At 43.1% G+C, this 21,577-nt stretch overlaps 1 long non-coding RNA gene across 1 annotated transcript in view; it reads left to right on the top strand.

Annotated features, from left to right (window-relative positions):
• The first annotated feature begins 5,898 nt into the window (after positions 1-5,898).
• The window catches only part of LOC146834608 (uncharacterized), a 188,516-nt gene continuing 172,837 nt past the window's right edge, over positions 5,899-21,577 (top strand). The window contains exon 1 of the long non-coding RNA XR_014960315.1: positions 5,899-6,020. This is a non-coding gene — a long non-coding RNA (uncharacterized LOC146834608). The remainder of the gene's footprint in view (positions 6,021-21,577) is intronic.

Raw genomic sequence — 21,577 nt, forward strand, 5'->3', positions numbered from 1 at the left:
CCTAGAATGTAAGGTTGACGGCACTCCACGATCGACAGTTCCAGCTGGGTCGTTGAGGTGGTCGGATGCCAGGTTGTGCTTTCCAGTAAAGAACTTCATCTTTACTCCTGGTTATTGTCTTTATTCCTGCAACGCTTCTCAACATTTTTGGCGACGATATTTTACTTGTCTCTGCACAACCTGGTGATACTGCATACCTTTGCTGTTTCCATCAGTTTTCTTGCTCCTGTTTGTCTGTGAGGCTGTCTCTGGCAGTTCCTGCTCCTCCAGCTTTCCATGCTGTGATCCGGCGTTCGAGGGCTCCTTATTTTTAGGTCATTTTGCTGTTCCTCGGTATCTGCGCGACCGTTGGAGTCTCACGCTGCTCTCTCGTTTTGCCAGCAGCCTACATCACGATGAGACCAACAGCTTACGTCACGATGAGTGTCTGTATTCCATGTCAGTGAAACACACCAGCTCGTTCTTGCATACGTGCTGTGCGCAACGTAATCAGTGCGGCGTGCGTAATGTGCCACCATTTTGGGAAGTTCATTATTGAAGTCCTGTCGACTTCCCTGACAGTGCACTGCACTTTTTCCTCCGGCTTTCATTTCCTGCATCTACGATATTTATCATTTATTTTGCGGTGCCACCTTAATTTATTGATTGGGTTCTACTGCCTGCCAGCGCTTCAGAGGATATTTCTCACGTTACCTCGCATATGCTGCGAACTTGTCTCTAACTTTTCTCTTTGCAGTTACTCACGGTGATCTTTACTTCTGGTTTGAACTTTGTTACCAGGCAACTTAACTGAAGTATACTGTGTCATTACGTTTTTCTTTCCTTATTCCACAGGTTACTGTTTTCTTATTCATTGCAATGTCTTCACAAGCATCTAATGTAATTTTTCCTCCCGTATTTTTAGCTCAGCCTGGTCCTCCACCAATTATTTGGGAGAATTGGATCGAAATGCTTGCCAATTACATTACTGCATTGGATGGTAACAATTTTTCGCCAGCTTGGAAGAAAGCTTTGTTATTAAGTGCATTGGGCAGTGAAGGTCAACGTGTTTTTAAATATTTACCTGTGGCTTTGGGACCTAATGGGCAACCTATGGATGATCTGTATAAAGAAGCCATTAAGAGACTTGAAACATGATTTTCCAAAGAGGTGAATCTGGTTTTAGTCAGATATACATTTTATACTCAACCTCAATTGGAAGGAGAAAGTATTGACAAATTTGTTGCTAGGTTACGAGAACTCTCAGTTAAGTGTCGTTTTGGGACTATGACGGATGAACTAATTCGCGATCAGTTGATTGTACAGTGCCGCAATAGGAAAATACAAGAAAGACTATGGGCCGCCAATGACCCCTCATCGAAAGATGCTGTTGATTTGGCCAAGGTCATTGAAGAATCCCAGAAATGTATTAGGGAATTGAGTAAGAGGGACAAAACATCACAAGAAGTAGGGGAAGTAGATAACAAAGATGATGATGTTGATGTTAATGCTGTTTCTAAAAAAAAATGGTTAAATCTCTTAGTGTTTTTGGTGCCACACCCAAACTCAAGACCAGAGAGTGTTTGAGTTGTGGTAGTCAATACCATTTAACTGACTTTAAAAGATGTTTTGCAATTGATCAGATTTACCGGCGGTGTGGGCGGAAAGGGCACTATGCCAGAATGTGTAGGCAATCTGATTCCTCCGATAAGTCTAAATCCAAAGTAAATGTGGTACAACAGTGTGATGATTACAAAACAGCTGTAAATAAGGTCTTGGTTGTGGGGGAGGTGTGCAATGAGATAATGGTTGGAGTCACTCAAGACTCTCCTAGGTTAAATAGACCCACTGCTGTATTTAATGTCTGTGGTAAAGATATCACGTTGATGGTGGATTCTGGTTCCATGTTCACAATCATTCCTAAGTCTCTTTTTCGAACCACCTGGGAGGGGGTTTCTTTGTTGGAGAAGGATATCAACCCAGTTGGCTATCGGGGCCAATCTATTGATATTTTGGGGTACATGTTTGGCCAAATTACTTTTGACACACGCAGTTCCTATGGAAATATCTATGTTGTCAAAGAGGGTCCCTCAATCCTTGGTTGGATGCACCAATATGATCTTCATATTGTTATCAATCCGAGGTCCCCCAATCAAATTATGGTGGTGCAAGATGATATTCAGGTTCAGCATATTCTTCAAGATGCTCACAGAGTGTTTGAGGATACACTTGGTTGTGTCAAAGGGTATCTGCACAATATTATCCTGAAACCCAATGCGTGTCCTGTACAACACAAGCTCAGGAAAGTCCCTCTGTCGGTGAGACAGGGTCTTCAAGATTTGTTGGATGATTTATTGAAATCTGGAATCATTGAACCAGTGGAGGCTTCCTCTTGGATTACTCCGGTGGTTTTGACGCTCAAGTCGGATGGTTGGCTCCATTTCTGCATTGATCTCAGGTCTTTAAATTGTGATATTGTCACTGACACTTTCCCCCTGCCTAACATTAACAAATTGTTTCAGTCGGTGGGTGATGGTAAGTACTTCTCCAAGATTGACTTGAGAAGTGCTTACCACCAGATCAAATTACATCCAGATTCCAAGCCCCTCACAGCATTTATTACAACGGAAAGCACTTTTCAGTTCACTCGCATGCCCTTCAGGCTAGTCTCGGCTGCCAGTGTCTTCCAAAGAATGATGTCAAATATGCTCAAGGGTTTGTCTGGTGTAGTCTACTTTCAGGACGACATATTGGTTTCAGGAAAGACCATTCAGCAACATAACGCTACTCTCAGACAAGTCTTGTGGAAGCTTGAGCAGCAGGGTGTTACAGTTAACAAAGAAAAATGTCAGTTCCTCACACATCAAGTTGACTATTTGGGGTACTCGATCTCTAGTGGTGGGATTTCTCCCAAAAGAATCTTTTGGAGGCTATAAAAAATACTCCTGCTCCAAGGGACAAGGACCAGCTCAGGCCGTTCCTGGGCCTTGTCGAATATTATGCTAAATTTGTCAGTGGATTTGCTGATATGTCTGAACCTTTAAGGAAACTTTTTCGCAAAGGCTGTGCATTTGAGTGGGGCAGTGATCAATCTGATACTTTCTCAAAAATAAAGGGTCAGATTTGCTGGCATTCTTTCTCCTTTCAGTGCTTCCTGCAAGTCGTTTCTCACAGTTGATGCTAGTCTTACTGGCATTGGTGTGGTATTATCCCAGCCTCAGAGAGGCACTGAAATAATGATCGCATTTGCTTCGAGAATTCTCACTCAAGCCGAAAGGAGCTACTTAGTAATAGAGCTCGAAGCTCTTGCTGCAGCTTGGGGAGTGGAGTATTTCAGAGTATACTTGTGGGGATCCAGATTAGTGTTGAGGACTGATCACAAGCCTCTAATGAAAATCTTGTCGGTGGGAGGTGCAGGAAAGGGGTCAGCACGTCTTGCCAGGTTTGCTTCAAGGTTACAAGAGCATCTCTATGATGTTGAATTTATTTGTGGCTGGAGAAATTTGCAAGCAGATTGTTTGTCGCATATGTCACTTGATTGGGAAATGGTTGACAAGGATGTGGTCAACAAGCTGGAAAGTGAGGATGCTGTTGCCTTTGTGTTTGATGTTTGTGAATGCAGATTGGGGTCATTTTCAAAAATACAGTGGTCTGAGGCCATGGTCAATGATTCTATTTTGCAAGATGTCATTGTTCTCGTGAAAGCATGGTGTCTGCAGCTGTTAGGCCTTATTGGAAACTTTTGGATGAATTGTCTTTAAGTGGTCAACATGTTTTTATGAGAGGTGAAAGATTTGTGCCCCCGGCTGCTCTCAGGTTGCACATTTTTAAACTTTTAAACTTACACATGAAGGCCATTTGGGCCAAGGTATGACCATCAGGCGAATTAAGCAAGAATTCTGGTGGCCTGCCATGGATGATCAAATCAGGAACTGGGTAGTTAATTGCACCCTCTGCAAAGAGAGCGAAAAGAGACTGCAAGTTGGTTCTCAGAGTTTAATGGGTCAGATTAAGGATCCTGGTGAACCGTGGCACACTATTTGTCTTGATTTCATTGGTCCTCTATCTGAGCTTTCCCTTGACATGCGGTTTGCTGCTGTGATTGTGGATGTGCACTCGAGATGGGTGCATGTTGAATTTTTGAAAGATGTTACCTTATTTCTGCGGTTGGTGTGTTATAAATCTTGTTTTTGCGTGAAGGTATCCCACACATTTTACTTACCGACAATGGTACTCAACTCCCTTCTGGGGAGATGCGTTGCTTTCTTGAGAAGTGTGGTGTTAAACATTCTTGTACTTCTCTTTACAATCCAATGGGTAATGGAATTGTGGAAAGGTCGAACAGACTAATCAAAGGCACTATACAACTTGCTTTGGCGAATGGGCTAGCTCCTAGACGTCTTATTCAAGATATGCTGTGGGTTTATTGCACCACTCCTCATAGTGTGACCTTGAAGTCCCCATGGATTATGAGAGGGCGTTTTCCTGACTCTCATCTTGTGCCATCTTGGCTCAAAGGTTGGGTATCTTCTGGAGGTGAGCATACCTTTGACATTTTCCCTTCTAAAATTTCTGTTGGTGACTGGGTCAAACTGAAATCTGGTAGGATTAAAGGTGGTCTCACTAACTTCAAAGGTCCTTGCCGTGTTATCAATGTGGAAAAGTATTTTGTTGTGATTGAAGGAGGTGAACGTTGGAACCTACGCAGAGTAGCCCTGTACCAGAGGGTGGATCTATTTCCAAGTGTTCTACAGATGATGGAGGTTGCTCGGGGGCCATTTTCATCCCTGATAATGTTGTTGAAAATGATTCATGTTCTTCTGATTTGTTGTCTTTTTCCCAAGGAGTTAGGGAAGAGGGTCCTGTAGGTAGGTCTCATTCTCCTGATGTTGAGTTGTCTGCCAGAAGTCGCAGACCACCTGTGTATCTTCAGGAATATGTTAGATTTTGAACTTTTTATCATTCTCCTGATGTTGAGTTGTCTGCCAGAAGTCGCAGACCACCTGTGTATCTTCAGGATTATATTAGATGTCGAACTTTTCATCTTGTTTTTTTTTTTGGTTTCTCTATTCTTCTCTTATTTTCTGTTTTCCTATGTTTATTTCTTCTCCTGTTTTCTTTTCTGTTGTTCTAAGGGAGAGGATGTGTTGTGAAGTTACTTACCCTTTTCTTTTATGGTTTCTTACCTGAGTTGACGCGTTCATGCTCACCACGTTCCTCTTCTCGTTCCTAGAATGAAAGGTTGACAGCACTCCACGATCGACAGTTGCAGCTGGGTCGTTCAGGTGGTCGGATGCCAGGTTGTGCTTTCCAGTAAAGAACTTCATCGTTACTCCTGTTTTTTTTCTTCATTCCTGCAACGCTTCTCAACAATGACACTGTCACCATTAAGGGTGAAGCTTCCATTGGTGGGCCCTGAGGGGCCCATTGATCCCTGTTTATTGCTGTATTCCACAGTTCAAACAGCGGCCCCTTTTTAGGTTGAGCATCAGCGCGTAAGCGCTGTCTGCAAGACCTGCTGTAATTACTCCATCGAGTGGAATCCAGCCTGCTGCTTGCAATTGGTTCACTCCTACATCCCTTTAATTTCCTGGCTTTTTATTGGTTAACACTCCGATAGATCATTTCCGGTTTTATGCTAGGAGTACCGGCCAATTAGGGTTTACTTACACTCCTAAATCTTATATGTTTGTTAGGAACTACTTATTTATTTAATTTATACAAGTGTGTGACACGGCGTGCTTTCATTTCAGTATAGCTGCTGCCGTTTTTGGTTGTTTATGTATTTTTTAACAATTGTGGACATACATTATTTATGGACTGTTATTATTTATCAGCGCGGCACCCATTTCACGAGCGCCGCACTGGTTTCGCTTTCACTGTTAGGTTGTTTTCCCGACTCCAGAGCAGAGCCGGCAGGCGGACGAGACAGAGGGCTGTGCTGCTTGCCTCAGAGCAGGGGGCACTGCTGTCTGTGCCTGCCCTTCTCATCACTGCTGCCCCAGCCATGGATTGGCTCTGGTCTCCTTGAACAACTCGAGGTATGAGCTCCATCAGCGCGCGCCACACTGGTTATGCTTTCCTTGCTGTGTCCCTTTCCCTGCTTCTCCACCCCACTCTCTCTGATCTCAGTCCCCCTCCCTCCTCCCTTGCAGTCAGTTACCGGGCTCCAGCTTCCACGCCGTGTTTGCCAAGCCCGTCCCTGTTTTAATTGTTTCATGCCCACTGCAGTTTTAATTGATTGCTTTGATTGCTTTCTGCCTTCCCGTTATCAGATGAAAGCACACTGCTAGAGTCTAAGTTACTCCCTCATGTTCAGCAGCTTCAAAATGAAAACATATTCACACTATAACAGAGCTTCCCAGAAAGAAAAAAGTATTCTGTGAATGCAGATAGCCAAAATCACAGTAATTTATATTTTTCTCCTAAGGAAAACAACGTCGATATTAATTTAAGGTACTTTGAAAGGTGACCAATGATATACAAAGTTATCCTGAAATTAAATTAAATGAAATTTATATTTATAACGCGCGCTAATACCCGGAGGTGTCTAGGCACGGCGGGAAGGAGGACTATACAACTTCACTTTTTCACCTTGAGCCGAGGGCGAAGCCTGTCTTTCCCTTGCTAGCAAATATAATTTAGAATTGCATGCGGTAGACATGTCAGTTTTGAGTCTATTGGTTAAAAGTTGTAAGATAACATGATGTACCAATCACTTTCAAACTGCGCTGCTGAGTAGCAGGTTATGTAAAGTATATATGAAACTCCATGTGCATTGCAGTACAGTAAAAATGCACTGCTGCTGTTGGGTAGTGGAATTCTGGTTATTTTTGATGCAAGCAATTACTTTGCTTATCCTACTCTTTCAAACAAAGTCCTTTTGTAAGTGAGCCTTTAAACTTTAATGCAGAAGAGCCTTAGAAGTCAACTGTGTTATAAACAGAGTTCAGCTACACAGGTGGTGAAGAGCTATCCAGTGTTTCCAGTGTTTCCTTTAAAAACTGCTTAGAGAACTGTTAGTATGTTTTCACTTGTTTGCATTTTAGCCTCTATGAGTGTCTCTTTCATTATTAATGTACACGTAGCTATGCCCTGATTTATTTTCTGTTTTTAATTTGTAAGGTTTTAGTGGTCATGAATGTTAATAAAGAACTGCTATTGTGTGTACTGTATTATGTTTATCAATGTAAACGTAGGTTTTTGTTCCATATTTTGAACTAATGATCATACATGATGAATTTAAGAGTGGCAAAGGTAGCGCGGGCCTTACTGTTGGCTGAAAGGTTTTATATTGGTGCATCCAAATATAGCACATAACATATAGCCGTGAGAACAAACAACGCTTTCAGCTAAAACAAGCCCACTCTTTGACTTTCTACCTCTTCCTGCACCTCCCCAGCTTCCCACCAATTTCTGCTTAGACTGTCCTTCCCTGCGTTGACAGACATGGGTTGTTCATTTATGTCTGCCTCTGTCCCCTCTGCCACTCCTAATATGCTTGCCACCATCCAACAAAGTTACACCCTGTGCCCAAGTTTTCCCCACCCTTCACTACTATCACATTGTGACAGTGGTGTGGGTTCATGTTTCTGTGCCCGTGTACCCCTCCCTATCCTCAGTTGTTCCTCATCACCCTGTATCTACTCTATATGCTGCCCCTTCCCTTACCTGTAAATTACAGCTGCCTTAGTGCATTGGTTTATTGTTTTTCCTCTGGTCACTACTCCCTTCTTCCTTCATGTTTTCTCCACTAATATGCAGTGTAAAGAGCAAGAGGCACCCTGATAATAGAATGAGAGTTCATTAAGGCAGGGATCAATCATTAAGTGCAAAGACTTACGGCAACTAGCCACTTATTAATCAACACAACAATTGCAGAATAAACTGAAAGAACCAAAGATAATTGTTTTCAAAAATACAAACCATAGTTTATTGTTGCAAATGAATACACTTTACAATAAATACTCATTCATACTACCTCACTCATGTCCACATGCACACACAACATCCAAAAGTTTTTTAAAAATAAAAACACAGTATTCGAAAATCAATCGAAAGATATTCAAAACTAGCTGATGGTATTTTTTGCAGGATCTAATCAATTTTGTTCCAAAAATAATTTGATTACTTCAAACAAGTATAAGACAAAGATTTTAAAAATCCAAAGATATTGCATTAGGACTGAAAAAACAAACAGCGTGGAACAGACTACGATGAGGTTTCTTAAAACAATTTCTTCAAACGTATTTTACGGAAGAAAGCCATGATATCCTGAAATATTTCAAAAATGTTACTGCCCATGTGTGGTACAAAGGAAAGTCCTTTAGATAAAAGTGCAATGGTAGATTGTTCTAAAGGTTTATCTGACAAGTTGAAGATGGGTATCTCTTTACAGTCTCCAATATTGGGCGTTCCGAGTCACTAAGAATTGTTGGTTGTTCGGTTGCTAATTGCCACGATTGAAGTTGTCCGGATATCTTGACTGATACCTGGGTCTCAAAGGACCTCGTCGTGCTAGTCGCCTGCCTAAAAAAGGCTGACTTGTAGATTGATTATAGCATGTTTTTAAAGAACCATATCCATTGGTTTGTTGGGTTTTTTGCATTTACAGATATCAAGTTGTTAAAGTTGTGGCTTTTCCTGATGAAGGCACTTTAGGTGCCGAAACACATGTAGAAACCATCGATACCATCGTAGTCTATGCCACGCTGTTTGTTTTTCCAGTCCAAATGGAATATCTTTGGATTTTTTAATCTTTATCTTATACTTTCAAAAATGATTAGCTCATGCAAAAATTACATCAGCTATTTTTGAATATCTTTGGATTGTTTTTAGAATACTGTGTTTTTATTAAAAAAAACTTTTGGGATGTGGTGAGTGCATGAGGACATGAGTGAGGTAGTATGAGTGAGTATTTATTGTTAAGTGTATTCATTTGCAACAATAAACTATGTTTTATGTTTCTGAAAAGAAATATCTTTGGTTCTTTCAGTTTATTCTGAAATTGTTGTGTTGTTTATTAAGTGGTTAGTTGCCTCAAGTCTTTGCACTTCTCCACTAATATGGCAATATCTTGTTGACCCCAAATCACTGGAGTCACAACTGGTACATTCCCTAGGCCTCTGAAGGAAATTGCAACACTTTCAGAGAACATGAGACTGGCAAGAGCCTCTCATACTTTGCAACACCATTATGTTTGCATAAATTGGTGTGTTAAGAGTCAGACAAAACATGTCAGCGTTTCTGACATTTTTTGGTGGAAGCAACATGTTTTATTTTTGTGAATTTGCGTGTATTGAAAAGTCACCTTCCTTTGTAATTATGTTTCATCATTTTTAAACTTGGCGAGAAAATCCACACAAATGCACTCCACACCATGCCACATAATTCCAATCCGCATAATTTCACTCAACGACACAAACTTCCACACCACACAATTCAACTGTACATATTTACATTCCACGACACATAATTCGACTACAAACCATACAGTTCAACTCAACAACACACTTACACAACACGCTACCTACATCCAATCCACACCACAAAATTCCACAGAATTCAACACCACACCACATAATTAAACTCCACTACATACCTCTCTACAATTCAAAATATCATTCCACATAATTACTCTATGACACACATTCCCAGTCTACATAATTCCAGTATACTCAATACCACATAATTACTAACCACAAAATTCCACTGCACACCATGGAACATAATTTCACTACATAAATCCTCTTCCCACCACACAATTACACTGCTAAAAATTCTAATCCAACCCACACAATCGAACTCCACACCATATACATTCACTCCGCTCTAAACCAAAACACCACAGCAAGAGACATCGTCATTTACAACTCCTCTAGCTCTCACAGATGCGGGACCTATTGCATTGCAAAAGCTTGTTCCTCCTTGCATTAGGGTCCATGGCACTCTTCCTACCCCACTGGCCACGATGCGGGCGAGGGGGAGAGGAGCCCGCTTTGCGACTGCTCCCCCACAAGGACGTGTAGAGCAGGGCCAAAACCCTGTAGTGGGAGAGCCATGACCCCCCTGCAAATGCTCACTTGGCATACACTGACCAACCAGTTATCCTCTGCTGATACACGCTGTGTAGGCGTAGAGTAAATAATGTAAACTAATCGTAAATCAGGTACAAGTTAAAATCAATAAACCTATTTTACTGGAGAAAAGCATCGCCCAATTAGAAAATAAAATAAATAAGGTGAGCGTCAGATTACTTTAGGAACGAGTATATGAAAATTGGATTGAATATTAAACTAAGCTCTTGTTTATAGGTACTTTGTGCACCAATGAGTTCATTGAATAAAGCAACCCTTTGCTTAAACAGACTCAAATTATGCCAAAGGACCTACCAGTGATGCACACCAAACCATGATATTTACGTTTGAAGTCCCTGGCATGTTGTTTCAGCGAAAAGCAATTTCCGGTCTTAACAACCGTATTCCTTCTGACACTTTATTAAAGGGAAGTTGAATTACGAGATTAATTCGTAATGTTTTCAACCCTTTGATGAGATGACAGGAATTAGAGACAAAGACAATGTGCCATTTAAAAAAGAAAAAATATAATAAAAGATGCTTGTCACTGATGGCTAATTATAATGACACTGTGGCGAATGCCGCTTCTCACCAGTACACTCTAAATCAAAAGAATACTTTATGAAAGGCAACATGGACTCCTCGCTTTGGACATGTCTAGGGGCATATTATCAAGCACGGCGTTAAAAATATCGCTGCTTTAGCGGTAGAAAACTGGCGCTAAAGCTGCGATAATGGGCTTGATAATATGCCGCAGGGAATTCCAATAGAGCCCATGTTGACTAGAACATGGACTTCTATTGGAATTCTCAAGGGCATATTATCAAGCCCATTCTCGCCGCTTAAGCGGCAGTTTTCTGCCGCTAATGCGGCGATAATTTTAACGCCGTTTCTTGAAAATATGCCCCCTAGTTCTTCCAAAACCTTCTCCCTACTTCTCTCATCCGCCGCAGATTAGGCAACCTGAGCTATTTGAATTATTTAAATTAATGCACTCGAGGGATTTCTCAATTTGTAAGTGTGACTTGAAGACACGCCCAAAATGTGTAAGCATACGCCACAAAGTAAGAAATTAGAGTTGTCAGTATGCTTCCTATATAAATACCAATGTGTTACATCCTGCTTTTCCTCCTTCTCTGTCCTTCTTCTGTGTTTGTTCTATGCCCCTCAGCCTGCATCTGTGATGTCACCTAAGAGTTCCTTTTGTGTATGTTTGATTCTACTGCCAGTTATATCTGAGGCTGAGCAGCAGGGCAGCTGCTCCCGGTGGGGCTAAACTGGATCTTAACTGGGCCTTTACTGATTCACATTCTTGCTTGTATCCTGTACATTGATTCCTGAGAATAAAGATGAGAATAAACCTACATCTGGAACACAGCAACTCAAGGACTCATCTTTATTTTATGAATGTTACACAATACAATACAATAAAATGCAATAAAAAACATTGGATATAATTTTAAATGAAAAGTAAAGGTGCTTCTAGCAGGCAGGTATACTTATAACTCATATAGAAGCAGTTTTTAGTTGTAAAAAGAATGGAAAGAAAAACCATAGGCAAAGTACAGTGTTGGCTCACCAGTCCTGAAACTGAAGTAAACTTCTTTCTAGGTGAATGTATCTATTTGATCAAGGAAAATACAGCTGCTCACACTGCAAGCAAACCAGTGGCTTAAGGGGCTTAGCTCCTGCTCATGTATGCTGTGGAATACAGAATCAAAATTTGAAAGACAGTTGAACAGACCAATGAATGAAAAAGGAGGCGGACCCAAAATACCTCTACATATTTATGCATGTATGCTCTTTTCTATTCACAAAGTTTGACTATATGAGGCTGGAGAACCAGCTAGATTTGTTTCTAGGCCAGTGCTGATAGAAATGAATTAGCTAAAAATAAATAAAAGGGACAAAATTCAATACCTCAGTAGCAATACCCAGCATATTGGAAGCTCTCTTTATTATTTTTAGCAACTAATGAGGAGGTCTGTCCCACATCAGATGTCTTTGCTGAAGAATGCCATCCCCTTAAGCAGGGTTCTCCAAAGTCGGTCCTGGAGGGCAGACTCCATGCCAGATTTTTAAGACAACGTTTATCTAAATGGGCATATGCTAAACTCTGGCATGGATCCAGCCCTCCAGGACCGACTTTGGAGAACCATGTTCCAAAACGTAGATTGTCCGTGATTCGTGGGTGAGGTGCTGAGGCTGTACTCTTGTAGGTGTCACTTAAGGAGACAGTGGACTTGTGAGAATGTACTTACTTCATGCCTTGGACAGCAAATAAGCCTGGATTAAACTTCACAATATGGAGCCTAAGATTTCCCCATAAAAACTCCTTCATTGTTTAACACAGGATAAGATCCGCACAGATCGCTGTCCCCAGCACAAAAACTTCAAGACTCTATGCCCAGAGTTAGCAAACTGTCACCAAACTCAGAACAGCAACCAAAGTTAGTGTACTGCATTGCATGACATGGAAAGAGGAAGAACATACTAAGATTTGGCAATAATCTGCTCTCTCCCTAGGATGCCAAGCACCTCACATACACACATTTGCACCATAGTGCAAAAGTGTCTGTGTGAGTCTTGCATAGGTTTAGGACTGGAAGAGGAACCTTCCAGTACAAAATACTATGCTCACACTAACTTTAAAACTTGACCCACTTCGGATGTGTGCTGCACAATGCAGCACACATGCAAAGTAGGAAAAGTTAGGAGAAATAAATTTTTGGGGCAAAACCCTGTCTACTATTGTTAGTAGATAGGGTTTTCCAACAAAAACCATGGGTGGGTGAATGGGCCCGTCTATGTACCACACATGGAATGTCCCCTTGATGCAGATTAAAGCAAAACAGCACTTTGTACTTCTTTGCCTGCTTTGCGCTGGAAAGCAAATCCAAAAAAAAGCAGTTTGCACTAAGTTTGCGTCACATAAATGACACAAATTTGCTCAAAGTGTTTGTAAATCTGGCCCAGAAATTCTAAGAGGAGGTCATAGTCCCATGATCTCCCATGAATCAGAAAATGTCCAGGCTGGAGCATGTCATTAGGACATTGCGCAATGTAAGTTTCTGCATCAGACAAAACACTTAAGCCTCTCTGAAGCTTTACAGTTCTCTTAGGGGGTAAGTCAGGCAAAGAGCACACCTTCTGGCTTGACATTTCTGTGAGCAGACCAGCCGAGGCCAGTCCATTGGGGCTGAGGGGTCATGCTCCCTCCTCTTTTGCCCCTCACGAACACTGTCTGTCAGGCTGAGCAAAGGTCAGCCAGACAGACACTGTTTATCTTCAGGTCAGGCAGCCAGGAGCTAGACATGCACTATACCTGAAGGCTCCTGGCTGCCTGAGCTGAACTTTGCTGGGCTGAAAATGTCACAGCTCCTGTGGGCATGATGTCCTCAGCTTAGCAAAGGTCCCTGAAGCCCTACACACAGTGACGATGGGAAGCGTCACTCATTGCTTCGCACCACGGCGCTTCAGTTTTAAGCCCTGAAGCACCCAGGGTCGAGTGTCAATCACTTCATTGCAGAGCGAGGTGGGGCCAGCAGTCTCACTGAACCCATTCCACTCAATGATGAAGTAGGGACTGCTGCCTGCCTTTATTGGCTGACCTTAGGTCAACCAATGAGGGAAGGCAGCAGTTTTAAGCCTCCTGGGACCGCCGAGGCAGAGCTGCAGGTAAGTGTAATTTCTTATTTTTATAATGTTTGGTGGGTGCATGTGTGTATGTTTGAATATTTAGTAATTACTGATGTGAATAGATGTGTGTGTGTGCGCGCGCATGTGTGAATGCATGGTTGTGTGTATGTGTGTGCGTGTGTCCCATCCGCCACCTCCCTCCTACAATTACCGGCCGCCACTGAAGCACTGCTTTATTTATTTATTCTCACTTTTTACCTAGTAAAACAAAATCCAGATGATTTTAGAGCACTTTCAAGGAAGACAGAATAACGATTATTGAGCCATTTCAATTGAAAATGGATAGTTAAACAATGTACATATAAAGAAAAGAGACATATAACATTTGAGTCATAAGTTTGAGGACAAAAACATTAAACCCAAGAAACACCCAAGAGGACGTCCCAAGGCAGAAAGTAGTGCTCACTACTAATCTATTCACAGTGTCCTCAGAGCCTTTCCATCCCGTTAACAGCAGGAGAAAAAACAGTCCTTGGACTTGACAAGGGGGGAGATATCATCTAAATAAGGGTGACATATGGGGAGCCAGAGACCATTCTGATGGAAGAAGAGGCTAGCCATTTTGGATTTAAGGCTTTTGGAATTTTTCGACTAAATCAAACAGGAAGTCCTATGAAAGCGAGTGCACGCTTACAAAGTTGAAAAGGCATGGAGAAATGTAAACATTTCTCTGTTTAACACCTGCTTTTCAGCGGCCTTAATTTTTGTCGCTAAACCCTTTCCACGAATGTTAGTGAATAGCAAATAGCATCAAAAAGCATTGGTTGTGCATGGGAACACCCATGTACCACCCATGTAACACCCTCTTAACGCAAAGTAATGCAAAGCAGCGTTTCATGCTGCTTTGCTTCACTTTTCCGTACAAACCAATGCAAATATTGATTTGCTTTGGTTTGTGAATCCCAAAACGGGAGTACCATCAGGTTAGCATTAAAAAAGTAATACCAACCTGAAGCTAAACCTTTCAGAATCTGCAAGATGATTTTAATCTTTGGTTCGACCAGCCACAAAATGATGAGTGTGTAGAATTTCTCAACTTGATGTTGTGGTGGGTTTGACACAAAGCGTGAATCAACTCTCACATCAAGTTTGTTACCTCATCAACCTCATCTTTAACTTCATGAGAGCGGGCATTAACCAACGGCCAACTCTCACACTCCCTGCCGCACTCTGGTGGCACCAGAGGCTTCATTTTAAGACCCAAGGGCAGAGGCAAAGTGAAATCACTTCCACTTCAGCCCCAGCGTCATGATGCCATTGTGTTGCGAGGCGTGCAGACATCACAGAGCCACAGGATGCAGAGGAAGTTAGTGCTCTGTTAGCACACTAGTGGAGTTTTTTGCCCACAGTATGCCTCCACACGTTTGAGAGAGGCTTTGTTGGAAAGGGGTGAGTCTCTCCTTTCCAGTGATGCTTTTGTCAAACAGCTTTCCTCTCACGGATTGTGGTCATGCCATGATCCATGTGCAGGAAGGCACTAGACACCAGGGATGTCTGTGTTGTTTGTGGGGTCAGCCCTCCCGGCATATGGGCCAGCTGGAGAACTAATATAATATATGGAAATGTGTCTTTTCCCCAAGGGTGTGTTATTGTGACCCCCAGTGGGAAACAAAATGGTAGTTCGACATTGGGGGGGGCAGGGCGGCGGTCCTCCCATGACACGGGCTGACACCACTGGAGGAACTTTATTTTAATTATAAATGTATGTTCTTCCCTGGGGGAAAGAACATGGCCCACATGTTTTCTCGGGGTCTGCCTTTCTATACATACAGGCTGATCCCAATGATATTGCCTTATTGTATTAATGATTCCCAGCTCCAATGGGAAGAGTCCAGCTCGTACGTCCAAACGAGGTCCTCACTGAATTGGAATGCAAGCAACCCATGACCGGTTTCATCCCAGTTAGGGCTCATCAGCCAGATATAGTTGATTTCAGTGACACAGAGTGCATGGGTAATTACCAGTGGCTGACATTATTTCAAGCATTCCATCCATCACTTATTTGTATACTTTAGTGTGTTGCCCTACGTGTGTTAGGTATGCCCAGACAAGAGTCCATGCACACTGTTACTGGAATCTAGCAATATTTGGCTGATGAGCCCTAACTAACCACAACTCCACACAAGCTCCTTTCAGGATGATTAACAAAGGTTCATCTCCTCAGTGCACATGTGCCACTCTCTGCTTCCCAAGAATTTTGCAACAAACTTGCAACATGTTCTGTCAACAAGATTCTACTGTTAAACAATAATATCAGCAGGGAAATGTGTTTGGAGACAGAAGCTCTGGATCTCCCATCAGAAGCTAGTATCTATGCCACTGTTTTCACCATGCCTACCATTCAGGAAGATTTTACTACCCAAATATTGATCTCCATTAAATCTGGATCACCAGAAGACACCTGTCCTTCATATATACTTCATGATCTGGTGGATATCATTACACTTGTAGTGGTAAACCAATCATTTGAAACTGGTGAGCTCTTTAGCAAATGGAAAGATAGCGTGGTCAAGCCTCTATCAAAAAGCCTAGCTTTGACCCTGTAGTTAAAACTAATGACAGACCCATTTGCCCTCCTTCAATAGCCAAACTTAGAGAAAATATGTGGCAAACTCTCTAATCACTTTGAGCTAAATAATTTACTGGATATAACTCAGAATGGGGAAGGAAACTTTACTGGTCACAATGAAAATGTTTCCAAGCTAGTGTAAAGGAAAGTTTCAATTCTATTAAGGACTCAGAGGCAAGGATTAGGCTTTATCTTTCTTCATTTTATTACATAGCAGTCATGTTAAATCACAACATTGCAACAGAAAATCTTAATTTCTCATAAAGCTATAGGAACATGAAGGCAAAAAAAGTAATCCAGTCGGGATCCAGGATGTGCCTTTATCCACTCTAGCCCCCTCATTCTTTTGGTCTTTCTTCCTGCTACAAAAGCAGGGGTTGGAGGATCTTACTCCTGTTTAGAAGATTCTGAGCCTGCAATAAACAACAGGTCAAGATTTATTCTATTCCACAGTTATGAAATAAAGGGGTAACAATACCAAGAACATCATGACATTGCAATTGAATAAAGGGCTTTGTGTTCCGAATCAGAAGAAAAATGTACACACGAAAAACCTTGTACATCAGAAGCAGTAAACAGTCTATTTACATCTTTTATACAGATCCACCATGCTGGGGTGGGCAATGAAGTAACATTGGGTGGGCTAATCCTCGCCTCCGAGTACTTCATAGAATTGAAACTTTCCTTCATGCTAGGGAGGAACATTTTTATTTCTATGTCATGAACCGGAGGCAAGGATAATGCTGCTGGGAACTGGGTTGAAATAAAACTTCTTAAAGGTCAAATGCGTAAACCTGTCTGCCACATTCAAAATATCCTCCAAGCGACCTCCAAGAGTGAAGGCATTTGAAGCCATAGCCCCTCTGGTACCATGTGCACTGAATAACTTTGTGTCAATGCCTACCTCTTGCATGGTCCACGAATCCATTTGCAATGGAGGGGGAAGAGACCACCTTGAACAGTTTCCGAAGAGCAATGAGCAGTTGTCCCTCCCCATGAGGTGAATAGCCTCAGTCAAGACCTCATACGCCTTGATACATCGTACCAGACACAGTTTTGGGGAATACGGAAAACCCGGATATGAAATCAGGCGTGAGTTACACTTTGTTAATCTGGTGACGTGAAAGGTGACCCCATCTGGGCTAAAAGTCCTCCCGGTGACATCTAAGCCCCTGACATCTGAGACCCTCCTGTAAGAAATCAGTTATAAAAGAATGGCCAACTTGACCGACAGTTGCTTACGTGACAGATACTTGTTGCTGGGATATGAGATGAAAAGGTTAAAAACCTAATTGACGTCCCAAAGGACCGAGTATCAAGGTTCTGAAGGAAGAGACAAGCGGATGATCCAGAGCAAATTCTGGACCACGGTGTGTACCGCTACTGGAAGGCCTACCACCAAGGCATGTCCTGCCAAAATTGTCTACCGAAAAGCATTGACCAATCTGTCGGCCATTCCTTTTGAGGCCAGTAATGCCCCAAAACTTAGTGTGTTGACAACATCTGCACCCATGGGATCTAAATCCCGTTGCTGGCATCAACCCCACCATCAAGATCAAGCCAATTGGTAGCATTTGACCATACCTGCCACCCAGCCACAAGATGGGAGGTCTGCCACACTTCTCGAACATTCCGGGACTTGCCATCTAGATCTGTAATTCTTCACACCATAAGCTGGACAGTGGCGTAACATAGGCCCCCTCAGCCCCTGTGGTGCAAGGGGCCCCCGAGCTCCAAGGCCCCCCTCAGCAAATGTTCTAGATGGGAGGCCAGGGAGGGGGGCCTCTCCGTGTAGTAAGAAGGGGGGGGACTCACGTTTTGTTACGCCACTGTAGCTAGAGTATGGACACCATACTTATGACCTCTACCTCAGGGTCCCCACCACGAGATCTGCTGGCTGCCTGCGTGCTTGTGCCACAAGCCTCATTATCATGGCAAAGGGTGGGAAGGCATAGCCCTTCTCCACTGACCAGTCCTGGAGGAAGGCTTTGGTTGCCTCCGCGCTGGGATGTGGTCTCCAGCTGAAGTATCGTGGGAGTTGGTGATCGAGGTGAGATGCAAAGAGGTCAATCGTGAACGGGCCCAACCAGTCCAAGAGAGCTAGGAATATGGACGTAAGCAACTTCCATATACTCATTTCTAGTAAATGACGTGATTGCCAATCTGCAACCTGATTGACCGACCCTGGAAGGTTTCTCCGCCGTCACAGAGACCTGATGTTAGAGGCAATAATACCAAAAGTCCTTGGTCAGATAGGAAAGGGCTTTGGACTGAGTAACACTGCACCTGTTGTTTGGTCCAACTCTTCACCATGAAGGAGCCTGCCATCATTTCCAGGCAACTGATATGGAGGGACTGTTCGACGGTGGACCATTCACTGCCTGTGGTAAATGCCCGCAACACGTTCCCAAACAGTGCTGTTGATGTCTGATTTGATCACTAGATCTGGCTGAGATCCGAAAATGGCGTGCCCATTCCAGGCCTCCATGTGCGTGAGCCACCAGTTTAGCTCATCGATGGCCTCTTCTGATAGAGGGACATACTGGGAGTATGTGAGGCTGCAGTGCAACTGAGAGGCCTTCAACCATTGGAGGACACGGAAATAAGGAGGGCCCGGGAAGATGGCCTGGATGAAAGATGAAAGAAGACCGACCACTCTGGCAATATGTCAGAGGGAGGTTGTCGACTTGGAGAGCGTGCTGCGTACTTCGTGCTGAATTTTCGTCACTTCCTAGATGTCAGACTCTGAGTGGTTTCCACAGAGTTGATCATGAAGCCTAAGATGGTGAGAGATCGAGAAGGAACCAGGGCTGATTTTTTGCTGTTGATTATGAATCCCAGGGATTGGTGGAGATCCACTGTCCTCCCCAAGTGTGCAGCCAGTGCACAGGGACGTCAGTCCATAAGGAGCATTTTGTTCAGGTACACTATCATGCGATTCCCAGATGCTCGTAGGTGATTGACCATGGGTTTGAGGGCCTTGGTGAAACACCAGGGGGCTGAGGAGAGGCTGAATGGAAGGGAGTTAAACTCGAAGGTCTGGCAATGCCATTGGATTTGTAGGAACCATCGATGTGGCAGGAAGATTGCAACCGTCAGGTAACCATCTTTGAGATCCAATCATACCAGCCAGTCATTGGGTCTCAGGAGATTTTGATGAAGATGGATGCCCTCCATCATGAAATGGCAGAAGACCAGCCATTTGTTGAATTCCCAGAGATTGATCACTTGACACTGGCCCCCATCCCTTTCTCCACCAAAAAGAGGCTGCTTAGGAAACCTGAAGAGTGAGGAGTGGACAAAAGAATGGTTCTTTTGATCGTCGCTAAATCAAAGTAAGGATCCTGAAGGGCAGGGCCTCAGATGCCAGGCGGGTGGTTTGCTCGCAAGTTCACTGGGTGCAGAGGGGCTTGCCAGAGTCAGGCAATTCCGAAAGCACACTCTGTTCTGCTGGGACCAGAAAGAGAGTTTGCGCTGAAGCGCACAATGCAGGGCAGGATGCGCCCTATGGCAGATGGAGGACCTGAGCATGCTCTGCCTCTGCTGTGAGGAGAGCCTCGCAGCAAATACTGTGAAAGCAGGCACGAAAGGAGTGAGGAAGTGTTTCCACAACTGCTGTTATGAGGCAGAAGCACTGCCTCTGCTGTAAATAATACAAGTTAGTACAGGCAATAAGTTACACAAAGAACAAACTGAGGGATAGGAGTCCCAGTACTCAACTTGTGAAACGGCTGTGGAACATTGAAGAAAGAGGGAGAGAAAGAGGGGACTAAAGTGGATGAAGGCATGTCCTGGATCCCCATTGGATGAACTTTTTTACTTTCATTGGGCATATTTACAACAGAATGGTGGAGCGCTGTGTTATGCCACAATTGGTAACAGAGCAATCCAACATTCTGAAAATGCAGGGATGCGCCGTATTTACAATAATATGGCACACCCCTGCGTTTCCCCCAGCACTGGCACAAAATGTAGCTGTCTAGTGCCAATGCAGGTACCCTTGCACCATAGGGCAAGGGTGCCTGCATTGCAGGGAATGATTATTCATGTGCAGGAAGGAGTCCCTTTCTGCACATAAACAATCAATAACGGCGATTTGCAACTTTTATGTGTGCTGAAGACTGCAGCACATATAGAAGTTGCAACTCATCTATTTATAATTATTGTTTACCAGTAGGAAGGGACACCTTGCTGCACATGAACAATCACTAGTAGCGATTTGCTCTTTCTATGTGTGTTGCAGAATGCAGCACACAGAGAAACAGCAAAAACGAGAAGAAATTAATCATTTATCCTCATTGCGCCATGTTCAGACCAAGTTTTCCCTGGTCTTATTTTTGGCACTGCCCCATATTTACGCCAGCCTTGTAAATGGGGGGCAGTGTCAAAAAGCAATTGGTGTTGTGGCCGAACGCCTACTGTAACACCCGTTGCCCGCCCCTTTCATGCTAAGTGTTGCATAAATAGGGGCATTATTTACAAGGCGGCGTTAAGTGGCTTAGTGCTGCCTTGTAAATAAGGAGAAGGGGTTATCGTCAACAGAACAAACAAAAAAATGACTTTTTGGTGGCAATAGCCCCTTGTAAATATGCCCTCGTGTTTCCCTAGCTTTATAGGAATGAAGTTTTTCTGTTGTAATGTTATGTTTTAACATTGCTGCTATGTAATAAAACGAAGAAAGATAAAGCCTGGTCCTCACCTCCGGGTCCTGACATAGAATCCTGAATGACATTAGAGTTAAACCTGATAAAGGACATCTGGTGGAACTGCTATTCCAAGATCTCTCTGCAGCCTTTGATACAGGCAAACATTTCATCTTAATTGGCCAGTTATCAGACCTCAGAGTGAGAAACACTGCTCTCATCCTGTTCTTAGTTCCTGTCCAACAGGAGTCAAACCCTGGCCATGCATCCATTCAAATCTATGTCCATGAACACAAGCTGTGGGGCACCACAGGGTAAACTTCTAACGCCCATCCTTTTTTTAATGTCTATATTTGCCCCTTAAGGAAGCTCATATGATCCTCTAGATTGAAATTTTCATCTTATGATGAAGAAACCCAGCTTCATTTTACTTTTGAGCACTCAGATGAGGCAGTCACAGCTCTTTGTAATCCTTGGATATCGGCAGTTCATCAATGGAAGATCAAACATTGGCTCTAACTGAATGCTAACAAGACAGAAATTCTCATCTTTGAGAGTGTAACTATGGCCTGGCAGATTAGAAACTCCCCCCATACTGGTTAATGTAGTAT

The sequence above is a fragment of the Triturus cristatus genome, chromosome 4_2 (assembly GCF_964204655.1).
Source record: "Triturus cristatus chromosome 4_2, aTriCri1.1, whole genome shotgun sequence".
NCBI classification, from domain to species: Eukaryota; Metazoa; Chordata; class Amphibia; order Caudata; family Salamandridae; genus Triturus; species Triturus cristatus.